Here is an 18,042-nt window from a genome sequence, read left to right as displayed (position 1 = left end):
CACCAAACACATGGATAGAAGGCTACTCTGACACCAAACACATGGATAGAAGGCTACTCTGACACCAAACACATGGATAGAAGGCTACTCTGACACCATACACATGGATAGAAGGCTACTCTGACACCAAACACATGGATAGAAGGCTACTCTGACACCAAACACATGGATAGAAGGCTACTCTGACACCAAACACATGGATAGAAGGCTACTCTGACACCAAACACGTGGATAGAAGGCTACTCTGACACCAAACACGTGGATAGAAGGCTACTCTGACACCAAACAGTCCGCCCTAAAGAGGCTCCCAATTTCATCACACTTTGCGCAGGACTCTGGACGCCATCTGCGATTTCATCAGATTGTTATCTTGTTCTTTTGACAAGACGGATCAAAGCTGACCAGTGGAAAGCCAGCCATAGATAGTTAGAAACTCGGCTGGTACAGCAAGGATGGGCCGAGATTCGAACCATCTATGTGCAGGCCAACAGTCGCCAAGTCCATCCATCCAACAACCTGTGTCAGCTAGAGGCAGCTGCAGGGGAGAGGAGAGAGAGCGCTCAGACAACCCGAGAAAGCCTGGAATGGTGTTGTCAGCAGGGATGGGCCGAGATTCGAACCATCTATGTGCAGGCCAACAGTCGCCAAGTCCATCCATCCAACAACCTGTGTCAGCCAGAGGCAGCTGCAGGGGAGAGGAGAGCGAGCACTCAGACAACCCCTGAGAAAGCCTGGAATGGTGTGGTCAGCATGGATGGGCCGAGATTCAAACCATCTGTGCAGGCCAACGGTCGCCTGAAGTGGCGTCGCCAGCAGGGATGGGCTGAAATTCGAACAATGTGCAGGCCGACTGTCGCCAAGTCCATCCATCCAACAACCTGTGTCAGCTAGAGGCAGCTGCAGGGGAGAGGAGAGCGAGCGCTCAGACAACCCCTGAGAAAGCCTGGAATGGTGTTGTCAGCAGGGATGGGCTGATATTCGAACCATCTATGTGCAGGCCGACTGTCGCCAAGTCCATCCATCCAACAACCAGCATGCCTGGAGTGGTGTCATCAGTCAGGATGGGCCGAGATTTGAACCATCTATGTGCAGGCCGACTGTCGCCAAGTCCATCCATCCAACAACCAGCACGTCTGATTTTTCATGCGATTATTGCCAGTGGATATAACCGCTAGTAACAATCACTGTTCTCCCGGCAGGGATGGCTCCCACCCGCACCCCTCCGCCAGGATTGTACAATAGCAAGGGAGGGATTCCTCCATCAGCACTGACTGCGTTGATGGAGGAATGAAGCGTAACCTGTGGTTACGGGAAAGAAAAATGCCATCATCTATGGCTGGCCTAAGCCTAACATACAGGTGGAAACATCCAGCCTCAGTTCAGACTTTTTTTCAATTTCTATTACGGTGTTGGCTCACCTATAAAGAAAATAAAGTAAAAAGGTGCCCATAACCCCGCCCACCCCCCAGTACCCCGCCCACCCCCCCAGTACCCTGCCCACCCCCCCAGTTCCCACTGTACATACCTCTAGATATACTGGGCTATCTCTGCCCATGCAGCCAGTCCAGGGATTTGAAATCCCCACTCTTCTCTGTGCAGCGATTCCAGGACACATGAAAGCGATGCTCTGTGATGGTACCAACCAATCAGCATCTCTCCGATCTGTCCCCGAAAGCGCTGCTCAGAGGAGAGTGAATTTCAAATCCCTAGACTGCTAAACAGGCTGCATGTGCACTGAAGGCTCAGCATCCCCCTGAAGGGAAAATACAGTAAACCCTAAAAATTTCTCCTTCCCCTCCTATCACTGACTTACTTGTGTAAGAAAGATGTATATATTCACTTATTGTCAGCCTATTCTGGTCATGTAATACAGTGTCAGCTGCAGGGGAGAGGAGGGGCCGCCAACAATAGATGGGACGTGGGAAAACCCATGTTGACACCACAGCTCCAGGCATTCCAAGCTGTTGTCAGAGCACTCTCCTTGCTCCTGTTTGGTCACGATTCCACCCCCCTGTATTGGCCAGAGGCAGCTGCAGGGGAGAGGAGAGAGCACTCAGACAACCCGAGAAAGCCTGGAGTGGTGTCGTCACCCATATCCTGTCTATTGTTAGCACCCCCCCTCCCCTGCAGTTTCCTGGAAAGCGAAGCGGAATCATGCCCAAATGGGAACGCGGAGAGAGCGCTCTGACAACGGCTGGGAAAACTTGGAGCAGTGTCAATCATGAGTTCTCCCATTTCCCATCCATTGTTGGTGGCCCCCCTGTCCCCTGCAGCTGCTTGAAAAATCGGGAGTGGAATCATGTGCCTGAATGGGAAGTGGGAAGAGAGCGCTCTGACAGCGTCTGGGAAAGTCTGGAGTGGCGTCAACCACGGGTTCTCCCATTACCCATCCATTGTTGGAGGCCCCCTTGTCCCCTGCCTGGCAAATCGGAGTGGAATCACACCCCTGTCAGAGCGCTCTCTTCTCACTTCCCATTCAGAGTCTGGGAAAGCCTGGAGCGGCGTCAAGCACGGTGTAACGGAACCGGACCCCGACTGCACTAGGGTATTTCCATTAGACTCCCGCTTCCCTGTCCAAACACAGATCCACGGACACCACCGCTGACCATACAACGTAAGACAACACCAGACTTGTATTAAAACAGGAAATAGACTGATTTTAACACAGATACAATAAATATATATATACACACACACACACACACACATATATACACACACACACACACACACACACACACATATATATATATATACACACACACACACATATATACACAGGGTGGTGCAATAGCCCCAGTGACAGGAAAGACATCAGCAGGCCGTCCCATCAGGGGGAAGGGCTGCCGGAAACACCCCCACCAAGCCAGTACAAACACATATATCCCATAATAGTTTGCTCCCAAGTAAGACACACAATAGAACAACCACGTGGCATTAAACAATGAACAACCCCCACCCCACCTGTCTACTCAATAGCTGGACATTGCACCCTGTACCCCTAACAGGCACAGCGTGACTTACACATAATAGGGATATGGGGAGCTGAGACAGGGGTCTACCTACCTCTCCAAAAGGGGGCTGTGTTCTATGGGCCCCCCACCCAAAGTGAATCCGTCACACATGGGTTCTCCCATTACCCATCCATGGTTGGTGGCCCCCCTCTCCCCTGCAGCAGCCTGACAAATCAGGAGTGGAATCATGTGCCTGAATGAGAAGTGAGAAGAGTGCACTCTGATAGCGTCTGGGAAAGCCTGGAGCGGCATCAACCACGGGTTCTCCCATTACCCATCCATTGTTGGCGGCCCCTCCTCTCCCCTGCAGCTGCTGCTAGCTGACACAGGAGAGCAGAATCATATGACTGAACAGGAGCGGGCTAAAAATAGGTAATTTGGCACAGGTAGAGGTAGAGGGACACATTTTTAAAACCAATTCGTTTTAGGCAGGAATTCTACTTGAAAGCTGACAATCAGAAGCAGACAGCAGAACATAGGCTGCTTCTAATAAACAACGGACAGCCCAAGGTCCACAGATCTGTACAGACTGGAGCTCTCACGTTGGATGTGGTTACAGAGTTTCAGTCCGGCAGACATAGAAGATGAACAGTATGAAGCAGCGGATAGAGAACATTCAGAAATTTCCAGCAGACAAGACATAATCTGCACTCCGGGATCCAACAAAACGAAGCAACAAATTGATGTGACGTTTCAGGGCGAATCTTCACCCAGATGATCGTTAACGTGATTAACATTCTCATAAAAGCTTTCGCATGTCCAGGTGACGGCTCTTCCCAGAAATCAAGGTGAAGGAGCCTACCCGGTGTGCCTTCTGCCAGTGTTACACATTTGGTGACAGTTTTAAACAGTGTCCCTGCGGACGATGACCCCTGCTTTCCTGCTGTCGCCTCTGTGCGTGCGCCAGTGAAAACGTTGAGCAGCTGTTCAAATATTTGACGTCTGAAAGCGCTCGGCTCTGGACACGAAGCCAATTCCAGCCAGTGTTTTTCTGCCGTTATGAAGGATAGCAGACGTGGAGGGTGACACTCTGCACCCCGTGTCCCACCCTGTCACCTCCATTCCCAGCGACGGAGGAGTCTCATCGAGGCTGCCGGAGAAGGTGGAAACAGTCTGACCTTTGTAAGAGCTCTGGAATGAAATGTCTGATGAGGGGAATACACAAGAAGAGAGAAATACGTTTCCTGGGATGATGATCTACACATGTGAAATAACCAAACCTCGCTCACTCATCTACTAGCACAAGTGCGCCGTGAAAGGTTGTTCGGAACGGTGGAATTACATTGGAGTTAGGGGTTTCAAAATCTGACCTTCACATCTCAACGTTGTTGGAGAGAACTAGTCAACATGTCCAATCGAATACATGTAAATGAAAGGTAAAACTAGATGTGGATAGGACACGTTGAATACATTCCATCATTTTTGTTACTTATCAGATAAATAATGCTGGCCGCCCACAGGCCAGTGTGAGGGCCGCCCACAGGCCAGGGTGAGGGCCGCCCACAGGCCAGGGTGAGGGCCGCCCACAGGCCAGTGTGAGGGCCGCCCACAGGCCAGGGTGAGGGCCGCCCACAGGCCAGGGTGAGGGCCGCCCACAGGCCAGTGTGAGGGCCGCCCACAGGCCAGTGTGAGGGCCGCCCACAGGCCAGTGTGAGGGCCGCCCACAGGCCAGTGATTGCCCGTTCTCATTTAGATGTATCTGAGCCAGATAAGACCTGAGCGGTGTTTAGGCCTTCACACTATGCAGATGGTAAGTCTAAGACAAGAGTGAAAAATGACTGTAATGTGTGAGTGTATCCGAACACTGTGTACTAAAGTGTAGATCTCACCAGTGACATGGATACTGGGGGTGAGCTGTGTGTACTGGAGTGCAGATCTCAACAGTGACATGGATACTGGGGGGTGAGCTGTGTGTACTGGAGTGCAGATCTCACCAGTGACATGGATACTGGGGAGTGAGCTGTGTGTACTGGAGTGCAGATCTCACCAGTGACATGGATACTGGGGGGTGAGCTGTGTGTACTGGAGTGCAGATCTCACCGGTGACATGGATACTGGGGAGTGAGCTGTGTGTACTGGAGTGCAGATCTCACCAGTGACATGGATACTGGGGGGTGAGCTGTGTGTACTGGAGTGCAGATCTCACCGGTGACATGGATACTGGGGGGTGAGCTGTGTGTACTGGAGTGCAGATCTCACTGCTGACATGGATACTGGGGGGTGAGCTGTGTGTACTGGAGTGCAGATCTCCCCGGTGACATGGATACTGGGGGGTGAGCTGTGTGTACTGGAGTGCAGATCTCACCGCTGACATGGATACTGGGGGTGAGCTGTGTGTACTGGAGTGCAGATCTCACCGGTGACATGGATACTGGGGAGTGAGCTGTGTGTACTGGAGTGCAGATCTCACCAGTGACATGGATACTGGGGGTGAGCTGTGTGTACTGGAGTGCAGATCTCAACAGTGACATGGATACTGGGGGGTGAGCTGTGTGTACTGGAGTGCAGATCTCACCAGTGACATGGATACTGGGGGTGAGCTGTGTGTACTGGAGTGCAGATCTCACCAGTGACATGGATACTGGGGGGTGAGCTGTGTGTACTGGAGTGCAGATCTCACCAGTGACATGGATACTGGGGGTGAGCTGTGTGTACTGGAGTGCAGATCTCACCAGTGACATGGATACTGGGGGGTGAGCTGTGTGTACTGGAGTGCAGATCTCACCAGTGACATGGATACTGGGGAGTGAGCTGTGTGTACTGGAGTGCAGATCTCCCCGGTGACATGGATACTGGGGGGTGAGCTGTGTGTACTGGAGTGCAGATCTCACTGCTGACATGGATACTGGGGGGTGAGCTGTGTGTACTGGAGTGCAGATCTCCCCGGTGACATGGATACTGGGGGGTGAGCTGTGTGTACTGGAGTGCAGATCTCACCGGTGACATGGATACTGGGGGGTGAGCTGTGTGTACTGGAGTGCAGATCTCACTGCTGACATGGATACTGGGGGGTGAGCTGTGTGTACTGGAGTGCAGATCTCCCCGGTGACATGGATACTGGGGGGTGAGCTGTGTGTACTGGAGTGCAGATCTCACCGCTGACATGGATACTGGGGGTGAGCTGTGTGTACTGGAGTGCAGATCTCACCAGTGACATGGATACCGGGGAGTGAGCTGTGTGTACTGGAGTGCAGATCTCACCGGTGACATGGATACTGGGGGGTGAGCTGTGTGTACTGGAGTGCAGATCTCCCCGGTGACATGGATACTGGGGGGTGAGCTGTGTGTACTGGAGTGCAGATCTCACCGCTGACATGGATACTGGGGGTGAGCTGTGTGTACTGGAGTGCAGATCTCACCGGTGACATGGATACTGGGGAGTGAGCTGTGTGTACTGGAGTGCAGATCTCACCAGTGACATGGATACTGGGGGTGAGCTGTGTGTACTGGAGTGCAGATCTCAACAGTGACATGGATACTGGGGGGTGAGCTGTGTGTACTGGAGTGCAGATCTCACCAGTGACATGGATACTGGGGGTGAGCTGTGTGTACTGGAGTGCAGATCTCACCAGTGACATGGATACTGGGGGGTGAGCTGTGTGTACTGGAGTGCAGATCTCACCAGTGACATGGATACTGGGGGTGAGCTGTGTGTACTGGAGTGCAGATCTCACCAGTGACATGGATACTGGGGGGTGAGCTGTGTGTACTGGAGTGCAGATCTCACCAGTGACATGGATACTGGGGAGTGAGCTGTGTGTACTGGAGTGCAGATCTCCCCGGTGACATGGATACTGGGGGGTGAGCTGTGTGTACTGGAGTGCAGATCTCACTGCTGACATGGATACTGGGGGGTGAGCTGTGTGTACTGGAGTGCAGATCTCCCCGGTGACATGGATACTGGGGGGTGAGCTGTGTGTACTGGAGTGCAGATCTCACCGGTGACATGGATACTGGGGGGTGAGCTGTGTGTACTGGAGTGCAGATCTCACTGCTGACATGGATACTGGGGGGTGAGCTGTGTGTACTGGAGTGCAGATCTCCCCGGTGACATGGATACTGGGGGGTGAGCTGTGTGTACTGGAGTGCAGATCTCACCGCTGACATGGATACTGGGGGTGAGCTGTGTGTACTGGAGTGCAGATCTCACCAGTGACATGGATACCGGGGAGTGAGCTGTGTGTACTGGAGTGCAGATCTCACCGGTGACATGGATACTGGGGGGTGAGCTGTGTGTACTGGAGTGCAGATCTCACCGGTGACATGGATACTGGGGGGTGAGTTGTGTGTACTGGAGTGCAGATCTCACTGCTGACATGGATACTGGGGGGTGAGCTGTGTGTACTGGAGTGCAGATCTCCCCGGTGACATGGATACTGGGGGGTGAGCTGTGTGTACTGGAGTGCAGATCTCACCGGTGACATGGATACTGGGGGGTGAGTTGTGTGTACTGGAGTGCAGATCTCACTGCTGACATGGATACTGGGGGGTGAGCTGTGTGTACTGGAGTGCAGATCTCCCCGGTGACATGGATACTGGGGGGTGAGCTGTGTGTACCGGAGTGCAGATCTCACCAGTGACATGGATACCGGGGGGTGAACTGTGTGTACCGGAGTGCAGATCTCACCAGTGACATGGATACCGGGGGGTGAGCTGTGTGTACCGGAGTGCAGATCTCACCAGTGACATGGATACCGGGGGGTGAGCTGTGTGTACCGGAGTGCAGATCTCACCAGTGACATGGATACCGGGGGGTGAGCTGTGTGTACTGGAGTGCAGATCTCACCGGTGACAGGGATACTGGGGAGTGAGCTGTGTGTACCGGAGTGCAGATCTCACCAGTGACATGGATACCGGGGGGTGAGCTGTGTGTACTGGAGTGCAGATCTCACCGGTGACATGGATACTGGGGAGTGAGCTGCATGGGTACTAGATGCAAAGGAAAGTTCACAATCAATAGGTGGGTAACAGATCAGAAGGAACTGTGTGATGAAATGGGACACGGACCAAATTCCATAGGAAACTTCTTGCTAGATCCACTCTTGGAATTAAGTTAGTTCTGAATTCAAAAAGGGGGTTCAAGCTGATACATGATATGGGATCACCAAGCATAAACAACGCTGCAAAATATCCACTGTATGGTCTAAATAACTTAAAGGTTTAGATTTTTGTTTAAAGTAGGAAAAGCCAACTCAAAAAATCATTCCATTTAAAAAAAACAAACAAAAAAAAAAAACCCCACACAACTTTGCCCATGAAAGGGATAATAAGTACACAACAGGGAACACATATTGTTTTTTTTTCTTCTATAAAAGCCTTGTTTATTGTAGACCACATCCCACTAATTGAAAACCACATTCTAGTCTCTATTAATAATTAAGAAAAACAAAAAACCCCACACCACAACATTTTAGCTTTGTTAGGAAGAGGCCGACTAATAAAGATCGATCAAAAACACGCAGAGTTGTTGCAAAAACACAGAGTTGCAGCTCTCCTCTTCCCGTCGCTGCTCGGCAGGTGAGCCGACAAGTAATTCCGCTATTCGCGTTGAGTGGCACCTCTATAAACCTCCTGTCACTTTGGAGACAAACTTCTCCCATCAATCAGAGCCCACCTTTCAGGATCACTTACACCGCGGCCCTCTGACTGCTGCTCTGACACAGCCGGATTGCCGCGACTCTCCACAAATCAACAAACTGCTTTGTAGCCCAGCGGAGAGAACATTGCCGCTTTTACCGCAACATCTCCGACAATGCGATCAGTCTGATATTTACTCAAGTTCTGATGTGGAAAAAAACAAAAAATTAAAAAAAAAACGCTTTGTCCGAAGTGCCGGTTCCAGACTACAAGCATCATCGGACCCGGGAGCGGGGGCAGCTACAAGGAAATACAGGTTTGGTTTAAAAGCAAAAAAAAAAAATAAAAAAAGGTGACCTACTGCTGCTTTTTAGATTTCATAGTTCCGCCGCGGTTGGAGTCGGAAAGGACACAAGCAGAGCCGCGTGTTATTCAACTCCGAATCTAGGACACGCGATTCTAAACATAACCGCATTTCCGACCTGCAAGGATGGCTTATTGTCCTCAAATAGTGCGCTGCTTTTCAGAGGGTTCCTCACACGGGTTCAGGAAGGGGCACTAGGTACACGATCGTCAATCCTACTGAGCGCCCATATTCTGGGCTGGAGAAAAAAGAAAAAGAAAGAAAAAGAAAAAAGAAAAAAAAAGAAAAGCAAAGCTTCTTCTGTTGTGCTGTACAGTGAGGTGTGAATCGGATGTTACATACCCAATAATCACCGGACCCCAGCGGAGAGAAAGATCAGCTCAATGCCTGGACAATACAACCCCCCCCCAGTAACAAATGAGTTGGATACGCATCCGTGTCCCATCTCCAGCACATGGTAGAATGTCACCAGGACACCGAGAACCACCAATACGGGTCCAAAAGTTTTAATGAACGATCAAATAGTTACAGCAAGCCTGATGAAGGGGTCCTGCGAGATGCAGAAACGTTGCCTTGCTGTAACTATGCGATCGTTCATTAAAACTCTTGGACCCGTATTGGTGATCCTCGGTGTGCTGGTGACGGTCTCCCTCGCCGGTTCTGTTCGGTTCCAGCCGACGGTCGCTGCAGCGCCCACTTATACACACCGCCATTTTTAATGCAGGAACGTGTGCGTTTGGATTGTACATTTCCATCTCCTATACATGCCACATATTACACACATGATGTCCTAGACGGGTTCTATGTATCACAAATAGAAATAGCATAATATCAAAGCCTGTTCCATGCACCCAATCCTGTCTCAGTAGAAGCGCCTGCCGACCTGTCACAGTACAGATACTGAGGTGGGGGCGGCAACTACAGGAACAGCGATGTACTGGTACACCGCCGACTGTTTCGGGGTTTCAGGCACACGATTCATGACTGACCTGCTGATCAGCTTCCGCTTGTTGGTGACCCCTCTAGTGATAGGATCTATATAGATGAATCAGGACCTCCTTCCTCCTGCCGGTGACCCCTCTAGTGATATAAAGATCTATATAGAGGAATCAGGACCTCCTTCCTCCTGCCGGTGACCCCTCTAGTGATAGGATCTATATAGAGGAATCAGGACCTCCTTCCTCCTGCCGGTGACCCCTCTAGTGATATAAAGATCTATATAGAGGAATCGGGACCTCCTTCCTCCCGCCGGTGACCCCTCTAGTGATAGGATCTATATAGAGGAATCAGGACCTCCTTCCTCCTGCCGGTGACCCCTCTAGTGATAGGATCTATATAGAGGAATCAGGACCTCCTTCCTCCTGCCGGTGACCCCTCTAGTGATATAGAGATCTATATAGAGGAATCAGGACCTCCTTCCTCCTGCCGGTGACCCCTCTAGTGATAGGATCTATATAGAGGAATCAGGACCTCCTTCCTCCTGCCGGTGACCCCTCTAGTGATATAGAGATCTATATAGAGGAATCAGGACCTCCTTCCTCCTGCCGGTGACCCCTCTAGTGATATAAAGATCTATATAGAGGAATCGGGACCCCCTTCCTCCTGCCGGTGACCCCTCTAGTGATAGGATCTATATAGAGGAATCGGGACCTCCTTCCTCCTGCCGGTGACCCCTCTAGTGATAGGATCTATATAGAAGAATCCGGACCTCCTTCCTCCTGCCGGTGACCCCTCTAGTGATATAGAGATCTATATAGAGGAATCGGGACCTCCTTCCTCCTGCCGGTGACCCCCCTAGTGATAGGATCTATATAGAGGAATCGGGACCTCCTTCCTCCTGCCGGTGACCCCTCTAGTGATATAGAGATCTATATAGAGGAATCGGGACCTCCTTCCTCCTTCCAGTGACCCCTCTAGTGATAGGCTCTATATAGAGGAATCGGGACCTCCTTCCTCCTGCCGGTGACCCCTCTAGTGATATAGAGATCTATATAGAGGAATCAGGACCTCCTTCCTCCTGCCGGTGACCCCTCTAGTGATAGGATCTATATAGAGGAATCAGGACCTCCTTCCTCCTGCCGGTGACCCCTCTAGTGATATAGAGATCTATATAGAGGAATCAGGACCTCCTTCCTCCTGCCGGTGACCCCTCTAGTGATATAAAGATCTATATAGAGGAATCGGGACCCCCTTCCTCCTGCCGGTGACCCCTCTAGTGATAGGATCTATATAGAGGAATCGGGACCTCCTTCCTCCTGCCGGTGACCCCTCTAGTGATAGGATCTATATAGAAGAATCCGGACCTCCTTCCTCCTGCCGGTGACCCCTCTAGTGATATAGAGATCTATATAGAGGAATCAGGACCTCCTTCCTCCTGCCGGTGACCCCTCTAGTGATATAGAGATCTATATAGAGGAATCGGGACCTCCTTCCTCCTGCCGGTGACCCCTCTAGTGATAGGCTCTATATAGAGGAATCAGGACCTCCTTCCTCCTGCCGGTGACCCCTCTAGTGATATAGAGATCTATATAGAGGAATCAGGACCCCCTTCCTCCTGCCGGTGACCCCTCTAGTGATATAGAGATCTATATAGAGGAATCAGGACCTCCTTCCTCCTGCCAGTGACCCCTCTGTGATGAACCCCCGGACTCTATTCATTTTGCCCGCTGCTTGGCCACTCCAGTTTGTTTATTTTGCAATCACCTAAAAGGTTCAAGACCAAATCACTGCGGTCCATGCATACGGAGACTATATGGTCTGGGGTGAAAGCGCCCGCACCGGAAAGGGGGGGGGCGAAAGCGCCCGCACCGGAAAGGGGGGGGGCGAAAGCGCCCGCACCGGAAAGGGGGGGGGCGAAAGCGCCCGCACCGGAAAGGGGGGGGGGGCGAAAGCGCCCGCACCGGAAAGGGGGGGGGCGAAAGCGCCCGCACCGGAAAGGGGGGGGCGAAAGCGCCCGCACCGGAAAGGGGGGGGCGAAAGCGCCCGCACCGGAAAGGGGGGGAAAGCGGCCTGACCGGAAAGGGGGGGGAAAGCGCCCGCACCGGAAAGGGGGGGAAAGCACCCGCACCGGAAAGGGGGGGAAAGCGCCCGCACCGGAAAGGGAGGGAAAGCGCCCGCACCGGAAAGGGAGGGAAAGCGCCCGCACCGGAAAGGGAGGGAAAGCGGCCTGACCGGAAAGGGGGGGAAAGCGGCCTGACCGGAAAGGGGGGGAAAGCGGCCTGACCGGAAAGGGGGGGGAAAGCGGCCTGACCGGAAAGGGGGGGAAAGCGTCCGCACCGGAAGTGGTTACTCAATAGAGCGAGGTATCATTCTTTGGTTTCCACCCTTTACCTCTCACACGGGTCGATAGGTAAAGTGTCTTTTTCCACCACCAAAATAATATTTCATTTAGGGTTCCCCCACAACAAGACCAGAAACATTACTGATCTTTTGCCGAGCCGCTGGCGGTCCCTTACGACACAAGGAGCAGAGCCGTCTCCCACCTGCAGGCAGGCTGCCAGTTAAGTGAGCAGGCAGGAAGGGAACGTAAGCTCTACCTAAAGCAGTGGCTTTATTTTCTCCGGCACTCCACATTTCTGGAGAAATAACTAGTGCTGACAGGAAAGGGATCAGAGCAGTTTAACAACTCGGGCAATCAAACCGGAGCATTAAAGCGGGAGGGGAAATGTCCCGGCACCTGAGGACTCGGCGCTCGCCTGGAGAACAGCTGGAAATCATACGCCAGATCCCAGAACAAGCCCAGAGCACACAGCGGGCCCCTGTGCCGGCTCCTAATTAATGACACACCGAAAGGCTTTCTGCTTTTACAGGGCAGAAGTGAAAATATGCAAGTGTTGAAATGCTACATTTCATTAAGGAGGGGGGGGGGGGGGAAAGCAATTCTTTAACCCCAAACTAGATTTTTTTTTTCTTTTTTTTTTTATGACCCTGCCAGCAAAAATGAAATTCACCTTTAATTTAATCAATTAATCAGCATATTGATTCACAAAGCAGGGCTGGCAAAGGGCCACGTGTGGCGGATGTGAACACATTTGCAGTCTTGGCTGTGTAGACAGAGGGATTCCAATACTGAGAACAGCAGCAAGAAGGGAGAAGGATCCGTGTACACGGGGCATGATGGAACCTGACTGCTGGGAAACGGAGGTTAAAAAACAAAAACACACGTCTGTTTAGCTGAATTTGCATACCGTGTTTATGCATGTTTGCATGTAGAAGCGTTTTTTTAATAAGACCTCAGGAGACCTTCCAAAATGCCCAGAAAAAACAGTAAAAAATTAACGATTTCAGAAATTTTGAGAGGCAGAAAAAGCAGAGAGTGCAGGGAGAGCAGAGAAAGCAGGAAAAGGAGAGAGAGCGAGAGCGAGAGAGAGCGAGAGCGAGAGAGAGAGCGAGAGAGAGAGAGAGCGAGAGCGAGAGAGAGCGAGAGCGAGAGAGCGAGAGAGAGAGAGCGAGAGAGAGAGAGCGAGAGAGAGAGAGCGAGAGAGAGCGAGAGAGAGAGAGAGAGAGAGCGAGAGCGAGAGAGCGAGAGAGAGAGAGCGAGAGAGAGAGCGAGAGAGAGAGAGCGAGAGAGAGAGAGCGAGAGAGAGAGAGCGAGAGAGAGAGCGAGAGAGAGAGCGAGCGAGAGAGCGAGAGCGAGAGAGCGAGCGAGAGAGAGCGAGAGAGAGAGAGCGAGCGAGAGCGAGCGAGCGAGAGCGAGCGAGAGAGAGCGAGCGAGCGAGAGCGAGAGAGAGCGAGAGCGCAAAAGAAGGAAAAGCAGAGAGCAGGGAAAGCAGAGAGCAGGGAAAGCAGAGCGAGCGCAGAGAGAGAGAGCAGGGAGAGCGCAGAGAGAGAGAGAGAGCAGGGAGAGCGCAGAGAGAGAGAGAGAGAGAAAGAGCGCAGAGAGAGAGAGAGAAAGAGAGAGAGAGAGAGGGAGAGCACAGAGAGAGAGAGAGGGAGAGCAGGGAGAGCGCAGAGAGAGAGAGCAGGGAGAGCGCAGAGAGAGAGAGAGAGCAGGGAGAGCGCAGAGAGAGAGAGAGCAGGGAGAGCGCAGAGAGAGAGAGAGAGCAGGGAGAGCGCGAGAGAGAGAGAGCAGGGAGAGCGCAGAGAGAGAGAGAGCAGGGAGAGCGCGAGAGAGAGAGAGCAGGGAGAGCGCGAGAGAGAGAGCAGGGAGAGCGCGAGAGAGAGAGAGAGAGAGAGAGCAGGGAGAGCGCAGAGAGAGAGAGCAGGGAGAGCGCAGAGAGAGAGAGAGAGCAGGGAGAGCGGAGAGAGCAGGGAGAGCGGAGAGAGAGAGAGAGAGAGCAGGGAGAGCAGAGAGAGAGAGCAGGGAGAGCACAGAGAGAGAGAGAGAGAGAGAGAGAGAGAGAGCAGGGAGAGCACAGAGAGAGAGAGAGAGAGAGCGCAGAGAGAGAGAGAGAGCGCAGAGAGAGAGAGAGCAGGGAGAGCGCAGAGAGAGAGAGAGCAGGGAGAGCGCAGAGAGAGAGAGAGAGAGAGAGAGAGAGAGCAGGGAGAGCGCAGAGAGAGAGAGAGAGAGAGCAGGGAGAGCGCAGAGAGAAAGAGAGAGAGAGCAGGGAGAGCGCAGAGAGAGAGCGCAGAGAGAGAGAAGGGAGAGAGCAGGGAGAGCGCAGAGAGAGAGAGAGAGAGCAGGGAGAGCGCAGAGAGAGAGAGAGAGAGAGCAGGGAGAGCGCAGAGAGAGAGAGAGAGAGCAGGGAGAGCGCAGAGAGAGAGAGAGAGAGAGAGCAGGGAGAGCGCAGAGAGAGAGAGAGAGAGCAGGGAGAGCGCAGAGAGAGAGAGCGCAGGGAGAGCGCAGAGAGAGAGAGAGCAGGGAGAGCGCAGAGAGAGAGAGAGAGAGCAGGGAGAGCGCAGAGAGAGAGAGAGAGAGCAGGGAGAGCGCAGAGAGAGAGAGAGAGAGAGAGAGAGCAGGGAGAGCGCAGAGAGAGAGAGAGAGAGAGAGCAGGGAGAGCGCAGAGAGAGAGAGAGAGAGAGCAGGGAGAGCGCAGAGAGAGAGAGAGAGCAGGGAGAGCGCAGAGAGAGAGCAGGGAGAGCGCAGAGAGAGAGAGAGAGAGAGAGAGAGAGAGAGAAGGGAGAGCGCAGAGAGAGAGAGAGAGAGCGCAGAGAGAGAGAGAGAGAGAGAGAGCAGGGAGAGCGCAGAGAGAGAGAGAGCAGGGAGAGCGCAGAGAGAGAGAGAGAGAGCAGGGAGAGCGCAGAGAGAGAGAGAGAGAGAGCAGGGAGAGTGCAGAGAGAGAGAGCAGGGAGAGAGAGAGAGCAGGGAGAGCGCAGAGAGAGCAGAGAGAGAGCAGGGAGAGAGAGAGAGCAGGGAGAGCGCAGAGAGAGCAGAGAGAGAGCAGGGAGAGAGAGAGAGCAGGGAGAGCGCAGAGAGAGAGAGCAGGGAGAGCGCAGAGAGAGAGAGCAGGGAGAGCGCAGAGAGAGAGAGCAGGGAAAGCAGAGAGAGCAGGGAGAGCGCAGAGAGAGCAGTATGTGTTGAGATGACCGGTCTTTTCTGGTTGTATTCACTATGGATCCCATCATGAGGATAATGTGTCGCGTTCTACCATTTTTTTCCTTTACGCTAAAACCTGATGCTGCAAGCAGAAGTTTTTACACCGGAACGGAAGCACAATGCCCCAATGTGAAAACATCTATAGCCAAAAAAAAAAAAAAAAAAAACACCTGAAACGCTCAACAAAAATGCTTCCCTATGTATGTCTATGCATGTCTCACATTTAGGGGGTTGCGCTTCTGTTGCGGTGTAAAAACCTCTGCTTGCAGCATCTTTGGAGCATGTTTGTTCAGTTAAAAAAAAAAAATGCCCTAAAAACGCCTCTTCCCATTGACATCAATGAGTTTTTGAAGCGTTTCTGAAAAGCTCAAGAACAATGCTTCCCTATAGTTAATGCAAAAACGCTTCAAAAACTCATTGATTTCAATGGGAAGAGGCATTTTTGGGGCGTTTTTCTTTTGCTCCAAAGATGCGCAACGCCCCAATGTGAAACATACATAGAGAAGCATTTTTCTTGAGCTTTTCAGGGTTTTTTTTTTTTTAAATGCAAAAACGCTTCAAAAAACGCATTGATTTCAATGGGAAGAGGCGCTTTTAGGGCATTTTTGTTTTTTTTTAACTGAACAAACATGCTTCAAAGATGCTGCAGTTTTTACACTGGAACAGAAGCGCAATGCCCCAATGTGAAAACATACATAGGGAAGCATTTTTCTTGAGCTTTTCAGGTGTTTTTTTTTTTTTAATTTTTTTTAATGCAAAAACACTTCAAAAACTCATTGATTTCAATGGGAAGAGGCATTTTTGGGGCTTTTTTTTTGCTCCAAAGATGCGCAACGCCAAAATGTGAAACATACATAGAGAAGCATTTTTCTTGAGCTTTTCAGGGTTTGGTTTTTTTTTTTACGCAAAAAGACTTCAAAAACGCATTGATTTCAATGAGAAGAGGCATTTTTAAGGCTTTTTTTTTTTTTCACTGAACAAAGATGCTGCAAGCAGGCCTTTTTACACTGCAACAGAAACGCAATTCCCCAATGTGAAAACATACATAGACATACAAAGGGAAGCATTTTTCCTAAGCTTTTCAGGTGTTTTTTTTTTTTTTTAATGCAAAAATGTTTCAGAAACTCATTGATTTAAATGGGAAGAGGCTTTTTTTTTTTAAAGTTGCGCCCCAATGTGAAACATACATAGAGAAGCATTTTTCCTGGGCTTTTCAGGTTTTTTTAAATGCAAAAATGTTTCAGAAACTTATCGATTTCATTGGGAAGAGGCTTTTTTTTTTTTAAAGTTGCACCCCAATGTGAAACATACATAGAGAAGCATTTTTCCTGGGCTTTTCATGGGGTTTTTTTTTTTTTTTTTTTAAATGCAAAAATGTTTCAGAAACTCAATTTCAATGGGACGAGGCTTTTTTTTTTTTTTTTTTTAAAGTTGCACCCCAATGTGAAACATACATAGAGAAGCATTTTTCCTGGGCTTTTCATGGGGTTTTTTTTTTTTTTTTTATGCAAAAATGTTTCAGAAACTCATTGATTTCAATGGGACGAGGCTTTTTTTTTTTTTTTTTTTTAAAGTTGCACCCCAATGTGAAACATACATAGAGAAGCATTTTTCCTGAGCTTTTCAGGGTTTTTTTTTTTTTTTTTTAAATGCAAAAATGTTTCAGAAACTCATTGATTTCAATGGGACGAGGCTTTTTTTTTTTTTTTTTTTTTAAAGTTGCGCCCCAATGTGAAACATACATAGAGAAGCATTTTTCCTGGGCTTTTCAGGTTTTTTTTTTTTTTTAAATGCAAAAATGTTTCAGAAACTTATCGATTTCAATGGGAAGAGGTTTTTTTTTTTTAAAGTTGCACCCCAATGTAAAAACATACATAGAGAAGCATTTTTCCTGGGCTTTTCATGGGGTTTTTTTTTTTTTTTTAAATGCAAAAATGTTTCAGAAACTCAATTTCATTGGGAAGAGGCTTTTTTTTTTTAAAGTTGCACCCCAATGTGAAACATACATAGAGAAGCATTTTTCCTGAGCTTTTCATGGGGTTTTTTTTTTTTTTTAAATGCAAAAATGTTTCAGAAACTCATTGATTTCAATGGGACGAGGCTTTTTTTTTTTTTTTTTTTTTTAAAGTTGCGCCCCAATGTGAAACATACATAGAGAAGCATTTTTCCTGGGCTTTTCACGGGGTTTTTTTTTTTTTTTTTTAAATGCAAAAATGTTTCAGAAACTCAATTTCAATGGGAAGAGGCTTTTTTTTTTTTTTTTAAAGTTGCGCCCCAATGTGAAACATACATAGAGAAGCATTTTTCCTGGGCTTTTCAGGTTTTTTTTTTTTTTTAAATGCAAAAATGTTTCAGAAACTTATCGATTTCAATGGGAAGAGGTTTTTTTTTTTTAAAGTTGCACCCCAATGTAAAAACATACATAGAGAAGCATTTTTCCTGGGCTTTTCATGGGGTTTTTTTTTTTTTTTTAAATGCAAAAATGTTTCAGAAACTCAATTTCATTGGGAAGAGGCTTTTTTTTTTTAAAGTTGCACCCCAATGTGAAACATACATAGAGAAGCATTTTTCCTGAGCTTTTCATGGGGTTTTTTTTTTTTTTTAAATGCAAA

The 18,042-nt window shown here is 49.8% G+C and overlaps 1 protein-coding gene across 1 annotated transcript in view; it reads right to left on the bottom strand.

Annotated features, from left to right (window-relative positions):
* The window catches only part of RNF220 (ring finger protein 220), a gene marked incomplete at its 3' end in the record, with an annotated part of 181,596 nt that overhangs the window by 42,528 nt on the left and 121,026 nt on the right, over window positions 1–18,042 (bottom strand). The window lies entirely within an intron of this gene.

The sequence above is a fragment of the Staurois parvus genome, unplaced genomic scaffold, assembly GCF_062004578.1.
Source record: "Staurois parvus isolate SC_StPar_1 unplaced genomic scaffold, SC_StPar_1.0 ptg000079l, whole genome shotgun sequence".
In the NCBI taxonomy this organism is placed as follows: Eukaryota; Metazoa; Chordata; class Amphibia; order Anura; family Ranidae; genus Staurois; species Staurois parvus.
Note: the sequence above shows the minus strand (reverse complement) of the source record. Positions and strands in the feature narration are given on the sequence as shown.